The sequence below is a fragment of the Pelodiscus sinensis genome, chromosome 4, assembly GCF_052426305.1.
Source record: "Pelodiscus sinensis isolate ZL-2025 chromosome 4, ASM5242630v1, whole genome shotgun sequence".
Lineage (NCBI taxonomy): Eukaryota > Metazoa > Chordata > Testudines > Trionychidae > Pelodiscus > Pelodiscus sinensis.
Window position 1 is genome coordinate 105,781,947 of NC_143055.1, and position 15,567 is coordinate 105,797,513.

At 38.9% G+C, this 15,567-nt stretch overlaps 1 long non-coding RNA gene across 1 annotated transcript in view; it reads right to left on the reverse strand.

Annotated features, from left to right (window-relative positions):
* Nucleotides 1–805: 805 nt before the first annotated feature.
* LOC142829404 (uncharacterized) overlaps nucleotides 806–15,567 on the reverse strand; it is an 81,063-nt gene continuing 66,301 nt past the window's right edge. The window contains exons 2-5 of the long non-coding RNA XR_012903800.2: nucleotides 14,619–14,763; nucleotides 3,912–3,961; nucleotides 1,741–1,793; nucleotides 806–1,010 (exon numbers count right to left, since the gene is read on the reverse strand). This is a non-coding gene — a long non-coding RNA (uncharacterized LOC142829404). The remainder of the gene's footprint in view (nucleotides 1,011–1,740; nucleotides 1,794–3,911; nucleotides 3,962–14,618; nucleotides 14,764–15,567) is intronic.

Below are 15,567 nucleotides of genomic sequence, written 5' to 3' on the forward strand. Positions count from 1 at the left end.
AGGTTATTAATGAAGATCTCAAATAGCACCAGACCCAGAACAGATCACTGTGGAACACTACCTGAGACCTTCCTCCTATCTGACATCATTCATGAATCTATAAAATCCAGGGATTATGGGACTGATGTAAGGCCTTCCAACAATGACTGCAGTCCTCCTAACTTTTCCTTCAGCATTAGAAGGGAATAGGCAAGAACCTTAGTTGTGGCACAGATATACTTAGGAAAGCAGAGAAAGAATTTAGGCAAAGGGGGCGCCCAGTCACTTTTGTATCTTACCAATCCTGGGGCCATTCACAGCTGTTCTACCTCCTGCCCCAAAAGGTAATTCTGGCTACCAGGGATCACTACCTCAAAGATGGCAGACAAGCACCACAACCATCTTAGCCTTAGGAAGGGAAAATATAACTACTTTTTTTTTTGAAAAACAAACAAACTTTGTGACACTGACAAGTTATTATAAGCAACATTGAAAAAAAATATTCACAAATTCACCATGCTTATGTTTGTATCAATAGTTTGTGCAAGTGCAAACTTTCACAGTCTGATTAAAAATGGGCCCATTTTGTTTGAATGTCAAGTTCCTTTACGTTTTATGACAAATAACTTGCACACATCCGTTCAATCCGGAGAGTTGCTGCATACTTCCAGTGAGGTGATAAACACTTTCAGCTCCTATCTCCCACTGAATTCAGTGGGAGACAAATTACTTTGTACCTCACAGAGCTGGGCATATGGCCAAGTAAGAAAAATTATAAAAGAATATTTGATATCCATGTGGAAACAATGAGAGACATACACAATAATGTGATTATGAGGAGGCTGCTACTTTATTATAATAAATACCTCCCCAAACCACTCAGGAAGCACGTTCCAGTGTAGGTCTCAGGTGGAACCAGTGGTCCCTAATGTATTATACATGTGGTGTGACGGCCAATTCTCCACTCCGCCCTCAGGCCAGCCAAAGATCCATAATTGATAGCCAGGGTGCTGACTCTCTCGCCTCCCCCACTGCAGAGACAGATGATATAAGGGGAGCAGCAAGTTACACAAGACATAGAGGCATACCCCCTCGCCAACCAATGTGAGGGTTTCAGGCCAGTCTCCAAGCAGCCTACTAGACTTTTAGGGCCTTTTCTACCTCACCACCTGCAATGGACACTGTCAAAGGTGTGACTATTGTAATTTAGCCCTTCATCTGAAACCAGAACACCTGATGTTGATCAAAAAAACCTCTTGAGGAGCCCAAAACTGAAAATAACCCTAGCCCCGGACATCACCAGAGATCCAGCAACTAAAGAAAGGGAGGGGCTGAGACAGAGGAGCTTGCAATGGTTTCCTCTACTTCCCAACCACCAGAGGGAAGCCAATCACTCATGCTTGCAACATACTCCTTTAACCCAGTGGCAAAAGCAAACATCTGGATCTATGTGACCCTCCCAAACCCTTATGCACCAAAGCATGAAGAGGGGGTGGGGGAAAATATATGGTGAAAGAGCTGTCCTCCCCACCATAGGCGAAGGGCCATTGCATGAGGGAACACACAGAATACTACTTCCGCTGCTTCTGGCCAAGACCTCCCTTTCCACTGCAACTATCCCATCCATGGGCCCACCCCAGCTAGAAGGAAGAGACATTTTGGGGCTTTGTTTACTTTTCACATTTCAGTTTTTAACCTGATTTTGAAAGCATAGTTTATGCAATTTTTTAAGCCCATGAAAACATTACCATATTGTCTTACCTTTTGCCGAAATATAAAATATGTAAAGTACTGTCCCATCCAAGACTACAGCCCTATGAAGTGAAAAGCAGTAATCAGAGACTTTTCATTTCAAGATTATTCATAAAGTAAAATAAATAAATAAATAAATAAAATAAATCAAAGAAAACAAAAATCTCTGACGGTATGATAGGCAGTCACTCCTCTATGTAACACTCTGGGTTTAGCACAGCTTCTACATGGAGCCTGAAAAGTGCAGGTAGCTTTGTGCTGGCTCTCCTCACTGCAGTTGAATTTCACTTTCTGAAAATAGTATATATATATATATATATATATATATATATATATATACACATATACACACACACACACACGAAACCTTCATTGGCATGAATGGGATATTTGCCTATAATTCTCACTCATACTGAGGCCAGAAACTTGCAGCTCATCACACCTTCCACATTAGCAAAACAAGAAGTGTGACAAACTGCATGCATATCAATATTTAGACATGAATAATGGCAGATACATTTTTAGAGGCTGGAAAGAGGGCCCTTTAAAAATGCAGTCCAAAATGTCCTAATAAATGCAGAGAGGGAAAGAGTTGCCATTTTAAAAGCCATAGACAGGGCCTTCATGTATATAGCCTGAACTAAAAGAGTACAGGGCATCCCTGCTATACATCTAAGGTATGTTCAAAATAATGTGGACGTATAGTGAAAGGATGTAAAGCAAGGAATTTTTTTCCCACAGCTGACTTCTGTTTGTGCTAATTGATCTTTTTTTCTTTTCTTTTTTTTTCCTATGTGAGGGAAGAACAGGGAATGGCAGGACGTAAAATGGAACAGTTCCCACAAGAGTCAACAATGCTAGTGCGGAACCAACAAATACTACGGCGACTTGTAGTGGGGACTCACTGAGGAAAGTTAGATGACCTTTTTAGTTCAAGAATTGCCTATCATTTATATTTTAAATAAAGGACTGATTCTTTCATTTTTAGTTGTGTTAAGCAGCGTTCATTGAGTTCAACATTCTAATTATATGTGTAAGCACTATCTAGTCAGCAGTAACATAATTTAGTTTTTGGTATTTCATATTTTATTCCTGATGATATCCCTACATTTTGGTCCTCAATGGTTGATGTTCTGATAGTATACTGTTGAACAAAAGCAGGAGCACATAGGCTTCTATGGAATTACAACATTCATTACCAATAAGGACTATTTGTGAAGTAACTCTGATATATAAATTAATGAATCTGTGGCCTTTAAATGAGACAAAGAATCTTGTATGCCACGGAGTTAGAATACATACATATTGACCAAGCCTCTTTAAAAACACCCATTTTTGAATGCCACAGCCTAATTATTGAAACTACTGAGAACCCTCCATCACCACAGAGGAGTAGCAAGACAATGTGTTTTTTCTAGATTTAACTGTAAAAGTTCAACAATGTGTAAAATGAGCTTTGAGTAAGATTATTAGATGTTATCAGCTTTTGAAAGTGTGTGAGACCCAATCTGATAATGCTTTGAGGATCAATGCATCTGTCCTGCTTGCGTCTCTGCTCTCCTGAAGAGAAAGCAACTGTCAGGCCTAGCAAAGAGATCACAGTTGCTGAGCAACAATAACAACACAAATAGGCTCCTTGCATTGAATTGGCAAAAGAAAAAAAAGTCTTTTTTATTTTCTGTTGAAATGATAACATTGATTGGAAAAATATATGAAGCCAGGGCACATGAACAGAGTTAACATGAAGATATTAGTTGAACTTTTCAGTAGCAGTTACACTGTAGTCTTATCATCTTTTTTCAATTATGAGGCAGTATGTTTGAAGAATATATATGTTATAGTTAGTGAAAATGAGAAATAGAATTCTTTGTGGAAAAGTCTTATAGAATTTAATAGGGATTAATCCAATAGGATTATATAAAAATTACTATAAATATCTGAAAAATGTAGTTAAGAACAATAATATTTTCATAGTTTTTCTGACCATACTGTAGAATGCTATAGCAGAGATGGTTTCTCTATTAGATTACGTAGGATGATTCAAAGAATCTATAGGAAAGGGGTATTTTTTATTCAATTTTATAGATTTTTTTCAGTAAAGCATCAGTTGCCAAATGCACACTAAAATTCTTGTCTAATCAAGGAACAGGGGCTTGGATTTGGATTAATGGCTAATTTACCTTATTTATTTTTCTTCTCAAAATTGAGCAACTGCTTTCCTTTTCATAATCTGTAAATCAAAGACCAATAAGAATGAGCCTTTCTCATTATCAGATAGCGGTTCCAAAGAGCAGGGCTAATTGGACAAATCTCCATATACAGAACAAACAATGTGAAAATTAAATGATCTAATGTAACAAACAAAATGAAAGTTTATTTCTTGCAATATGCCTTGTTTATTCTTAGCAACCATCTCAGGGAAGTGTAAATTAAAAGTTGAAATGGTTTTTTTCAGAAGTTAAATAAAGTGATCATATTGCTTCTTTTTTCTTTTTTTCCATGTACCTTTACTTCTTGATTTTTCCACCCTGAAAGTACTGTTTCAATAGGATTATGTAAATCTCTATAATTGCAAGTGAAAAAGTTAATATAGCATTTACACTGTTCAACAGCTTCAAAGTTGTTTCAATGAATGAATGTACCTAACAGGAGAAACTTATACACAGAGTTGAAAAACCCACCTAACTGTTGCTTTAGTTGGAAATGTTGTGCGAGGACTTAAAAGCAAAAACAAAAAGGGAAAGAAAATCAAACAGCCCCATTTTCCATCTAATTCAAGCCATTTAGAAGCTCTGTACCTAAGCCAAGGATTACCAGTGATACCATCTACTTCAGTTTGCAGTGCCTAAAGAAAGCATCCCTCTTTTTTTTTTTTTTTAAAAAAAGACATTTAAAGCCAAATAATTCAGGCTTGCATAAATCTTTAATAGGAGCTACCCTTCTAGGATTGGCTGCACTTGCTTGTCTGTGCCCAAGGGAAACACAATATGTCTTAGAAGAGAATAATAGTAACTCCATCTTGTGTGTTATATGATATCTTCAAGTAATCCAGAGGATTTTCCCTTTGTCTGCCACAAACAAAAGGCCACCCATACATAATGTATCCAGGCTTTTTCCAGACTCCTCACCTTAGCAGGTGACACCCAGAAGATGGACGTGGAAGACTTAGCCAGCTCATCGCTGGAGGCAAGTTTACTTTCAAGGCAATTTGGAAATGCAAAACAAAAAGCAAAGTCTATCCTTGTAAGAACAAAGCATGATATGAACCCTGCAGTTGTCCCAATTTTCCAGAGCTTTGCTTAAGAGTTATGGTGACGGGCCAAGCCATATGTTTCCATGCTGTTGTTTTGACTTCATTTCTGCAATTTCCATTGATAATGAAGTTCCTTGTAAAATTACCATTGGATACAAAATGAATGTAAAAACCAACGAGTAAAAACAATTTATGGCCAATTAAAGGCTCATGAGTAGCACTTTGCATTAATGTAGTTATGTATAAAATCAATAACAAATAATTAAAGACTCTTTATAAAGCCCCATCCTCTCACCTCAGCTGAAGTATTTTGGGCATTGAACAAAAAGCTGTAATACAAATAAAACATCAAAAGAGAAGAAGAAGATTTAAAGGCCCAACAAAATGAAATAGCAATGTTTTAAGATGAACATGCTGAGGCCAAAAAAGATATATAATTGTTATTAAAATGTGTATGCGTGATGGGACAAACAGAGTGAGATATCCCTAAAACCACTGTAGCAAGACTTAATTTACCCTCCAGACTTCACTACAAAGGTAGAACCCCCCATAAATGAAGGGGATAACCCAGTTCAGACACTGATTTTGCTCGAGAGGAGGTGTATAACATAGCCAGCATGCTCCTTACAAAAGCCCTTGTAAACCTGAGCTCTGCCAGTTAAAAAAAAATAAAAAAAATCAATCTGCCACTACAAAAATAGCCAGTGGAAAGAGCTCAGTTCAGGTGTAATCTGATCATGACTGCTCAATGCCAAGCAGGTGTAATAGTTGTAAGCTGTAGAGAAGACCTGCTGGAAGGCCTATAAGAAGGAATTATAATACCACAATCTGTTATAGCAGAAGAAATTTCAGCCTTGTTTTCAGTAACTCATATACATTCATTAAATAATTTGGGATGGGCAGAGGTGATGCTTCATGGGTCGTTTCTCAACTACAATTGAAGGATCTACCACATTTTCAGTCAATGGCACTAGTTCTAAGACAATGTACTGTCAAAGGTCTGTCCTGGCCTTCTGTAGCAGGTATGGCAGGTATTATTCTGGCCAATGCCATTTACCTTTTTCAGCCAATGACAAAATAAAGTTTTTGCACAAGAAGTAGTTTTATCTCAAGACTACTAATCACGTTCTACTAGTTACATTGCAGGAATGGTATCTGTTTGCTTTGGCACCTAAAGCATGAAAGAACAATGGGCTATATGCTGGAGATTAAAATATACTTTTATATGTGTAATCTTGACATGAAAGGCAAGAGAGAAAGTGATTGATGTTTTCTGACACCTTCTGAAGAAAAACAGCATAATAATAATGTATGAATGCCACAAAAATTTAACAGAATATAGACCAAAACAAAACTGACCAGCACTCAGTAAATATCTTCTTTGCCATAACCTATCCCTGCAAAAACTGTATTCCAGAATACAGTGTCGAAAAAGAGAGATCCTTCCTTAAGACATGGTGACTGTTACAAGTACTTGCATATCTGTTAAATACCTCTCATAACACCAACTTAAAATGTTACACACAGAAGTGGTTGTATTTGAAGATATAGTAGACTTCCGATAATCCGGCACTTTTGGACCTTAGTGGTGCCGGATTATCAGATTTGCCGGAGAATCAGGAGGTCCAGTACAGCTGCATGGCTTAACAGCTGGCCAGGACACAACCTCCCTTCCTCTCCCCTCCCTCTCCCTCTTCGCGTCGCTCTCCTCCGTGCTGTAACCTGATCCTCCTCCCGTTTCCCCTCCCCTCCCGTTTCCCCTTCGCTGAAGCAAAATGCTCTTTTCCATACTGTAACACAATCCCACTCCCCTCCCTCCCCTAACCTTATGCTCCGTCTGGTTACAGCTAGCACGTATGCTGAGCGGCAGGCTTTTTAATCAGCTGGTCAGGAGCGCTTGGCATTTTGATGCCGGAGTAGGAGTATCTTGGACTATTGGAGTTTTATTGTACTAGGAAATATATATTATCCTGTTAATGTGTGCTACAATAAATTATTATTCTGCTTCTGAACCCTACCTAACCACCAACCAAGATATAAGAGAGTCAAACCATTCAAGAAGAAGTTTATGAAAACATTTGAATTTACAGAAGAGTAAGGAAAACAGCTTTCAATATGGTCTTGCAAAAGTTTCCTGCATGAACCTTCTCACAACGTATTTGCAAATGTGTCGGAGAACTTTTCACTTAAACACTTTTGCAAACAAAAGCATCCTTATGAATGTTTGCAGAATATAATTAAAACATATCAGAGATGGAAAATCAGGTGTAAATTAAGACATCCACAAAAATGATATGTTGCGTCTAAGCTACTAAATCAAACACAACAAATCAATAATACCTTCACTAGAAATCATGGCATCACATAAAAAGGCTTCTTGCCAGAGTGGCAGCTGTTCTAACGAAGGCATGTTCGTTGCAGTAGTTATTTTGAAGCAATTTGCTCTTATTTCCACAATTTTAACCTAGATTAGAAGAACTCAGGATTGTCCTGACTTTTACTAAATTAAGTACTACATACACTGGTTTCCTTTTGTGGAGCAAAATTAGGAGAATCTAATCATGAGAAAAACTGTCTAGTTGAGGAATTAAAGTCATACCAGCCTAGATAACGAACTCCTTTACAATCAGCACATTTATCTAGGACCAAATTAACCTTAGTGGGGAAAAAAATGACAGGTATAATTTAGGAAAGAGAGAACAAAAATGTTGCAAATTAAAACTTACAAGGGACATTTACAATTTTTACTGTGGTGTTTTGACTGTAGAACACTCATTACTGTTAACAGCAGCTGCACAGCTACAGTTCCATTCCCCACATCCGTCCCTATGTGATCTTTTTATCACCTCCAAAATGGTTGTAAGTATTAGTGCTGGAAATATTTCCCCCCTTTAAATACATTTCTTTATATTGTCTCCGGGTAGCTAGCCCTGCTCAAATTATTTGTGGTTAATTACATTTGTTGCAAGGGTAAAACACTTCATCCTATTTCCTAATTATTCACAAGAGAATCCAGATTTTTGTTATTCATAAATATTCACAGAACAGTTGCCATAAAATGTTTTTGGTCTGTGAGATTTTCACAAACTGTTTTACTTTGAAGATTCTCTGTACCATTGGTCACTTAACTCACCTGGGATTGTTTCAATTTCCTAATTGACTGCAAGTTAAACGGGGGACTAATGAAGTACAAATAAAGAACAATGAATAGTGTACTGAGATTTTACAGTATTGAGAACCAGGTAAGTACCTAGCAAATTAGCTAAAGAAAATGCACTTGCCATACACATTTTCAAAACAGAACATATCCCTCAAACAGAAAGCAAATAATATTCCCTCAGAAACTGCAGAAGAGGACAAGTTCTACTGCATGGCATAGACCTAAGATGCTCTAGTATTCAGGAAGATGACTAGGAAATGTGCTCCTGAGTTGCAACCTGCATGTGCACATTTTGTGCACTTGGTTGCTAAGGAAGCTATTCAGTAGAACTGCAGCAACATTACAGAAGGTAGAGTCTCATTACAGAAGGTAGAACTTCAGGATCAAACCAACAAGAGTGAACACTTACATCATCTGGAGTCATATTGGTTTTACTAGCAATTTTAACAGGAATCTATACCAGACAGCAGGAAAGGATCATGTGCAGAGCTCTTTGCTAGACCAGACCTTTAACTATTAGTACAACAATGCTGTTTAAAGCTTGGCACTTCCTAAGGCATTGAGATGAGCTGCTAAGGTGCCATGGCTAGAGGAGAAAAGGTATGTGTCCACTAAAAGGCAGGATTGGATTGAGAATTTTACCTTGAGTGAATCGTGACTGGTCTAGCCTTCCTCCTGCCCCCTGTGTTCCTGGATTGCCCGCCCCCTTTCTGCAGGCCTCCCCCCTTTCCGATATCTCCCATTCTCCCTTGGTCATTTCCAACTGATCCATCAATCCAGAAATGTGTAAGGAAAAGTGATATATATCAGGCAACCAGGCTAAATAAAGGCAGCTGGTGGCAGTAAGGAAGTGAGCCAACTGCATGTACTTGGTGCTATATTGGGAGCAGGGGCACTGACTCTGGCAGCGCACAGGAAGGGGAGACGAGGCAACAAGAACAACAAAAGGGATCTCAGAGAGGTGAGGAAGATGGATAGACTGACAGTGGCTGGCTCTGCTCTGGCCCCACTACCACTGGGCTCCAGCCTGTAGAACTTAGACTTGGGCTCCAGCCTGCTGAGGTTCCCTGGGGACAGAACTCCCCAGCCACCAGAGCCCTGCTTCTCACTCACCCAGCCAGGGATCCCCGAGGATGGGGCTTGCTGGCTGCCCTGCTTCGTCCACACTGCATCAGGGTTGCCCGGCAACAGAGCTTGCCGGCTGCCCACTTTTGCTATGCCCCAGGGATGGGGCTTGCCAGATGCCCCACTGTGGCTACCCTGCCCAAACAGGGCTCCCGGGGACAGAGCTGCCCTGTCCATCCAGGTCCTGGTGCTGCTCTGTCCATCCAGGGTTCTCTGGGGATGGGGCTCACTGGTCCCACTGCTGCCACATCCAGCCAGGGCTCCCCAGGGATGGGGCTCATCAACCTCACTACTCCCCCACCCGGCTGAGGCTCCCCACGACAGGACTATCAACCAGTTCACACTCCTGAGTGCCGACCATGGATATTGCTGGACCACAGATGTTTCTGGTTCACAGAGTCCCAGATTTTGAAGGTTCAATCTGTATTACTGACTTGATCACTTACTGTTTTACTTACTTGATTAATTGTGTGATTTTGATGCATTTTTTATTCACACAAATCACTATTCATTTTTTAATCATGTGAAATCCCTAATTCAAACAGTTGTACCCAAAATAAATTATCAGCAACATTTAGCAGTGATTTTTTTAGACTGAAATGTGCTTAATTTAAAGGCCTTATCCTAGAAGTCTTCATGAAGAGCAGGAAGTACATATAATACCTTTCCTGTATTTGTGCTACAGGATTTACTCTATTGATTATACATGTTGAGAACATAAGAACGGCCATACTGTGTCAGACCAAAGGTCCATCTAGACCAGTATCCTGTCTGCTGACAGTGGTCAATGCCAGATGCCCCAGAGGCAGTGAACAGAAACAGACAATCATCACATGATCCCTCTCCTGTCATCCATTTCTAGACAAACAGAGGCTATGGACACCATTTGTACCCATCCTGGCTAATAGCTATTGATGGACCTAACCTCCATAAATTTATGTAACTCTTTTTTTAACCCTATTAAAGTACTAGTCTTCACAACATCCCCTGGCAAGGATCCCACAGGATCCCACAGGTTGACTGTATGATGCATGAAGAAAAACTTCCTTTTGTTTGTTTCAAACTTGCTACCTATTAATTTTGTTTGGTGACCCCTTAGTTCTTATATTATGAGAACAAGTAAATAACTTTTCCTTACTCATTTTTTCCACACAAGTCATGATAGACCTCTTTCATATACCCTCGTAATTTCCTCTTTTCTAAAATGAAAAGTCTGAGTCTTTTTAATCTTTCTTCATACAGGACCCATTCCAAACCCCTAATCATTTTTATTGTCCTCTTCTGAACCTTGTCCAATGCCAATATATCTTTTTTTGAGATGAGTCGACCATATCTGTACATAATATTCAAGATGTGGGTGTACCATGGTTTTAAATAGAGGCAATAAGATAGTCTTTCACTTATTCTCTATCCCTTTTTAAATGATTCCTAACATTCTTTTTGCTTTTTTGACTGCCATTGCACACTGAGTGGATATTTTCAGAGAACTATCCACAAAGACTCCAAGATGTCTCTCTTGAGTAGCTATAGCTAAATTAGTCCCCATCATTTTGTATGTATAGTTGGAATTATTTTTTTCCAGTGTGCATTACTTTACATTTATCAACATTAAATTCTATTTGTCATTTAGTTGCCCAATCACTTAGTTTAGTGAGATCCTTTTGAAGCTCTTCACAGTCTGCTTTGATCTTAACTATCTTGAGCAGCTTAGTATCTGCAAATTTTTACACTTCACTGTTTACTCCTTTCTCTAGAGCATTGATAAGTAAATTGAACAGGATTGGTCCCAGAACAGACCCTTGGGGACACCACTAATTATTTCTCTCCATCCTGAAAACTTACCATTTATTCCTGCCCTTTGTTTCCTGTCTTTTAACCAGTTATCAATCCATGAGGGGACCTTCCCTCTTATCCCATGACAACTTAATTTACTTAAAAGCCTTTCATGAGGGACCTTGTCAAAGGCTTCCTGGACATTTAAGTACACCATATCCACTGGATCCTCCTTGTCCACCTGTTTGTTGATCCCCTCAAAGAATTCTAGTAGATTAGTAAGGCATGATTTCCCTTTCAAGAAACCATGTTGACTTTTCCCCAACAAATTAAATTCATCTATGTGTCTGACAATTTTATTCTTTACTATAGTTTCACTGATGTTTGACTTACTGGTCTGTAATTGCCAGGATCACCTCTAGAGCCCTTTTAAATATTGGCCTTATGTTAGCTATCTTCCAGTCATTAGGTACAGCAGCTGATTTAAAGGATAGGTTACAAACCATAGTTAATAGTACTGAAATTTCAGATTTGAGTTCTTTCAGAACTCTTGGGTGAATGCCATCTGGTCCCGGTGACTTATTACTCTTAAGCTTATCAGTTTGTTCCAAAACCTCCTCTTAATGACACCTGAATTTGGGACAATTCCTCAGATTTGTCACCTAAAAAGAATGGCTCAGGTTTGAGAATCTCCCCAATATCCTCAGCCACGAAGACTGAAGCAAAGAATTCATTTAGCTCCTCCACTATGACTTTATGCTAAAGAAGCACCCAAAGATGATATCGATCGTCCAAGAGCCCCACTGGTTATTTAAAAGGTTTCCTGCTTCTGATATACTAAAAAAAAATTACTTTTACTTTCTGAGTTTTTGGCTAGCTGTTCTTCAAAGTCCTTTTTGGCTTTTTTGTTATATTTTACACTTAATTTGAGAGAGTTTATTGTCTTATTTTCCTCACTAGGATTTGGCTTCCACTTTTTAAAAGATTTATTTTTTAAGGCTCTGTTTCTTTTACTAGGTTATTAAGCCATGATGGCACTTTTTTTGGTTTTCATACTGTGTTTTTTTAATTTGCGGGTATACATTTAAAGTCGGGCCTCTATTATGGTGTTCTTAAAAAGTTTCCATGCAGCTTGCAGGAATTTTACTTTTGTCACTGTACCTTTTAATTTAACTAACCTCCTCATTTTCATATAGTTTCCCTTTCTGAAATTAAATGCCACAATGTTGGGCTGCTGAGGTGTTTTTCCCACCATAGGGATGTCACTATTTCCAAGCAGTCCCATTATATTTACCTCTTGGACCAGATCCTGCATTCCACTTAGGACTAAATCAAGAATTGCCTTTCCTCTTGTATGTTCCAGAACCAGCTGTTCCAAGAAGCAGTCATTTAAGGTATCAAGAAATTTTATTTCTGCATCCCGTCCTGAGGTGACATGTACCCCTTCAATATGAGGATAGCTGAAATCCCCTATTATTATTGAGTTTTTTTAGTTTGGTAGACTCTCTAATCTCTCTTAGCATTTCATCGTCACTACCACTGTCCTGATCAGGTGGTTAATAACATATCCCTACTGCTCTATTCTTCTTATTAGAGCATGGAATTACTATCCATAGAGATCGTATGGAACATTTTGATTTAGTTTTATTCTACATTAATCTTTCACGTATAGTGTCACTCCCGTACCAGCACCAGCTGTTCTGAGCAAAAATAAATGATCAACAGATGTAGTGGGCTTGCCTAAAGACATTGTGGGGACCACGCAATGGGCTGTAGTACAATATTAGTAGCTAATAGGTATATGATGGTGACACTCATGGTGAGTCTCCAGTCTGTGCTGGGCACTGAACAAACAGAAAAAAGAAACAAACCATACTGAGAAATATTTAGGGATACCGGCACTCAAGCTGGAAGTGTAATTTACAGTTTAGGTAGACTAACGTACTAGCTTTCATCAAGTTAACTCTCTAAAAGTGGAAGTGTAGTCACGGTGATGCAAGTGACATGACGGCCCCTAGCTAACCCAAGTACAACTCTGCCCAGAACTGTAGTTCCTTACTCCGATGGCAAACTCCTTCCACTATCCATGCCACTGTAGCTACACTTCTATTTGTAGCATTCTAGCTCAATTAAAACCTACATGTGTACATTTACCTGAGAAGGAAATTACACCTCCCAGCACCATTTCCCTTTCAAACTAAATGCACAAACAAATGAATCATAGTAGATTTGGGTATAACATATGAGGAAATGAATATTGTAAGGAAGTGGCACTACCCAGACAGATATTCTGGAATGATCCTCTGTTGTATGGGATACATTCTTGCAAAAAACAGGGGACTAGTCTGGAAAAAAAGGAAGTCCCACACTTTTCATCCCTGCCAGATGATTCAGGGATAGATGCTCAAACTGGAGTCAGAAGGTGCCTTCTCTTACACTTTTTCCAACAGAAGACAGCTGGTAGAATGCAGAGCTTAAGTGCTAGATGAGGTCTTCTAGAGGAGGCCTTCTGTGCTTGGCTTTAGGTATTAATAAGAGAGTTTCACCCCACCACTGATCTGGAACCTGAAGCAGCTATAATTATTTATGGCTCAAACTGGCACTTTGCAATCTAATCTGAGTAAGGAGGAATGCTTAGCTGTGCTATCTCAGGACCAGGAGAAGGATGAAATCATAACTCAGAGAGTCACCATTTAGTCTTACATCCCCCTTGCTTCAAAAGGACCAGTAAAATGCTCTAGTTATTTTCCTGGCACAGCTCACTCCCATCTTCATGCAAGCTTTTTGTACTGACCAGACAAAGCTTCATTCACTTCCTACCACTGCCTTGCCAATGGCTGCCCACATTCTGCGTACACCCCGTGTTGAAGCATCTGATGTGGAAAGCCCACCAAATGGGAGTCAGGTGGAGTGTAATGTCCCCTGGAACTCCTGCACAGGCATGCAAGCTAGTTCAGGACAATGCCTTTAATAAGTATTTCAATTCACATTCAAAGGATGCTTCAGATGCTACATGTGATTAGATTATAGCACTGTCTACCTACCACGTGAACCCAGTTATCAGACTTGATAGTTGTTGCCTAAAGTATCATATGGAGAAAAATGTTCTGCGTCTAAGTAGTATTTCTAGGTTGCATGTCTATGCCATGCTGACTGATCACCTATGTACACAGCAAACATGTTATATAACAAAATCACATATATCAAAGCATTGTGTCTACTTAAAACATTATTATTGAAAGTAAAGACATATAGAAAATGTGGAACATAATTGCATCTGAACTAAAAGTTCTGACAAACAGCCAGCCAGTACTGTATAAGAAATGTGGGAGAGAAGCAAACAGGTATCATGCATTATAGTTGGGTTGCTTCAGATTTCTACATGTAATGATCAGTACTTCTACAACATAAAAAGATATCAAACACCATCTTATTCACAGTGGTTTTATACTGGTGTAACTTCATTGAGCTCTAAGGAATTACCCCCATTTTAAAGCGTGAGAAGTCAGTGAAAATCAGGCCCACTGCTTTCAAACATTTCAAACTGCAACATTTATAAAGAATTAAATACTGTACCTGAGGATACATGTACTGCATTGTTTTGGGTATCAATGTTGATGTGAGTAGCAGGCAGTTGCTCTGGGACACATCGCTTTTCCACTTTATTTTTATAAGGTCAAGCTTTAATACATGCAACTTTGAACCTTTGATATGATGGATTCTGTAAGACAAAGATTTTAACATTCGTTTCAATATTGGTGGATTTTGAAACTTCATCCCAGTTTACAATTTTTAGCATTAGTTCTGATCTTCTGTAACGAATTTTGGGGAAATCAATGATTATCTGTCATTAAAGTGTTAATTCAAGTCATTAACATGGAAAATATTCACCCTTCTCCACTTTAAGGAGATGGACTACACTGTTCCTTTAATAGAACTCTGCAGGAAATCAAACACAATTTTTATTCAAGGAAATGATTACTGTGTCTTGTTTAATTCTCACCTAACAAATGTCAGCACTAATGTATTACAGATTATTCAGTCAATTTGATGGTTCCAGGTGAAAGAAAGGAACACAAATCTCTTCTTTTAGTGTAAAAAGGGTCAGCTGGATGACTTCCACTGCAGGAGCGAGATGAGGCTTGACATGAATCAATCAAGCAGGCTCAATTTTACAGTTATAGTGCCTAATGCCTAAACATGAGCGTATGGGTGGAAATTAGCACCCGATTATGAGCATACATGATCTTCCCTGGGAAGACAATAATATTGGCATTAAGCTTCTCAAGAGGGAAGATGCTGCTGGTTTTTAATATGTCTTAAATTATGTCAGGAAAAACACTGGAACATCACACAAAAGCCACAGTCAGTGTATATTGCTATCTCATAGAGCTGGAGATCTTTACAACAATATTGACACAGGAGCAGGCAAGCAAATGTCAGCCAATATAACATATGAAATACTTAACGTAACCAATTTTCAGCTGTCAATCAGGAGGGAATAATGACTGATGCAAGGAATCAA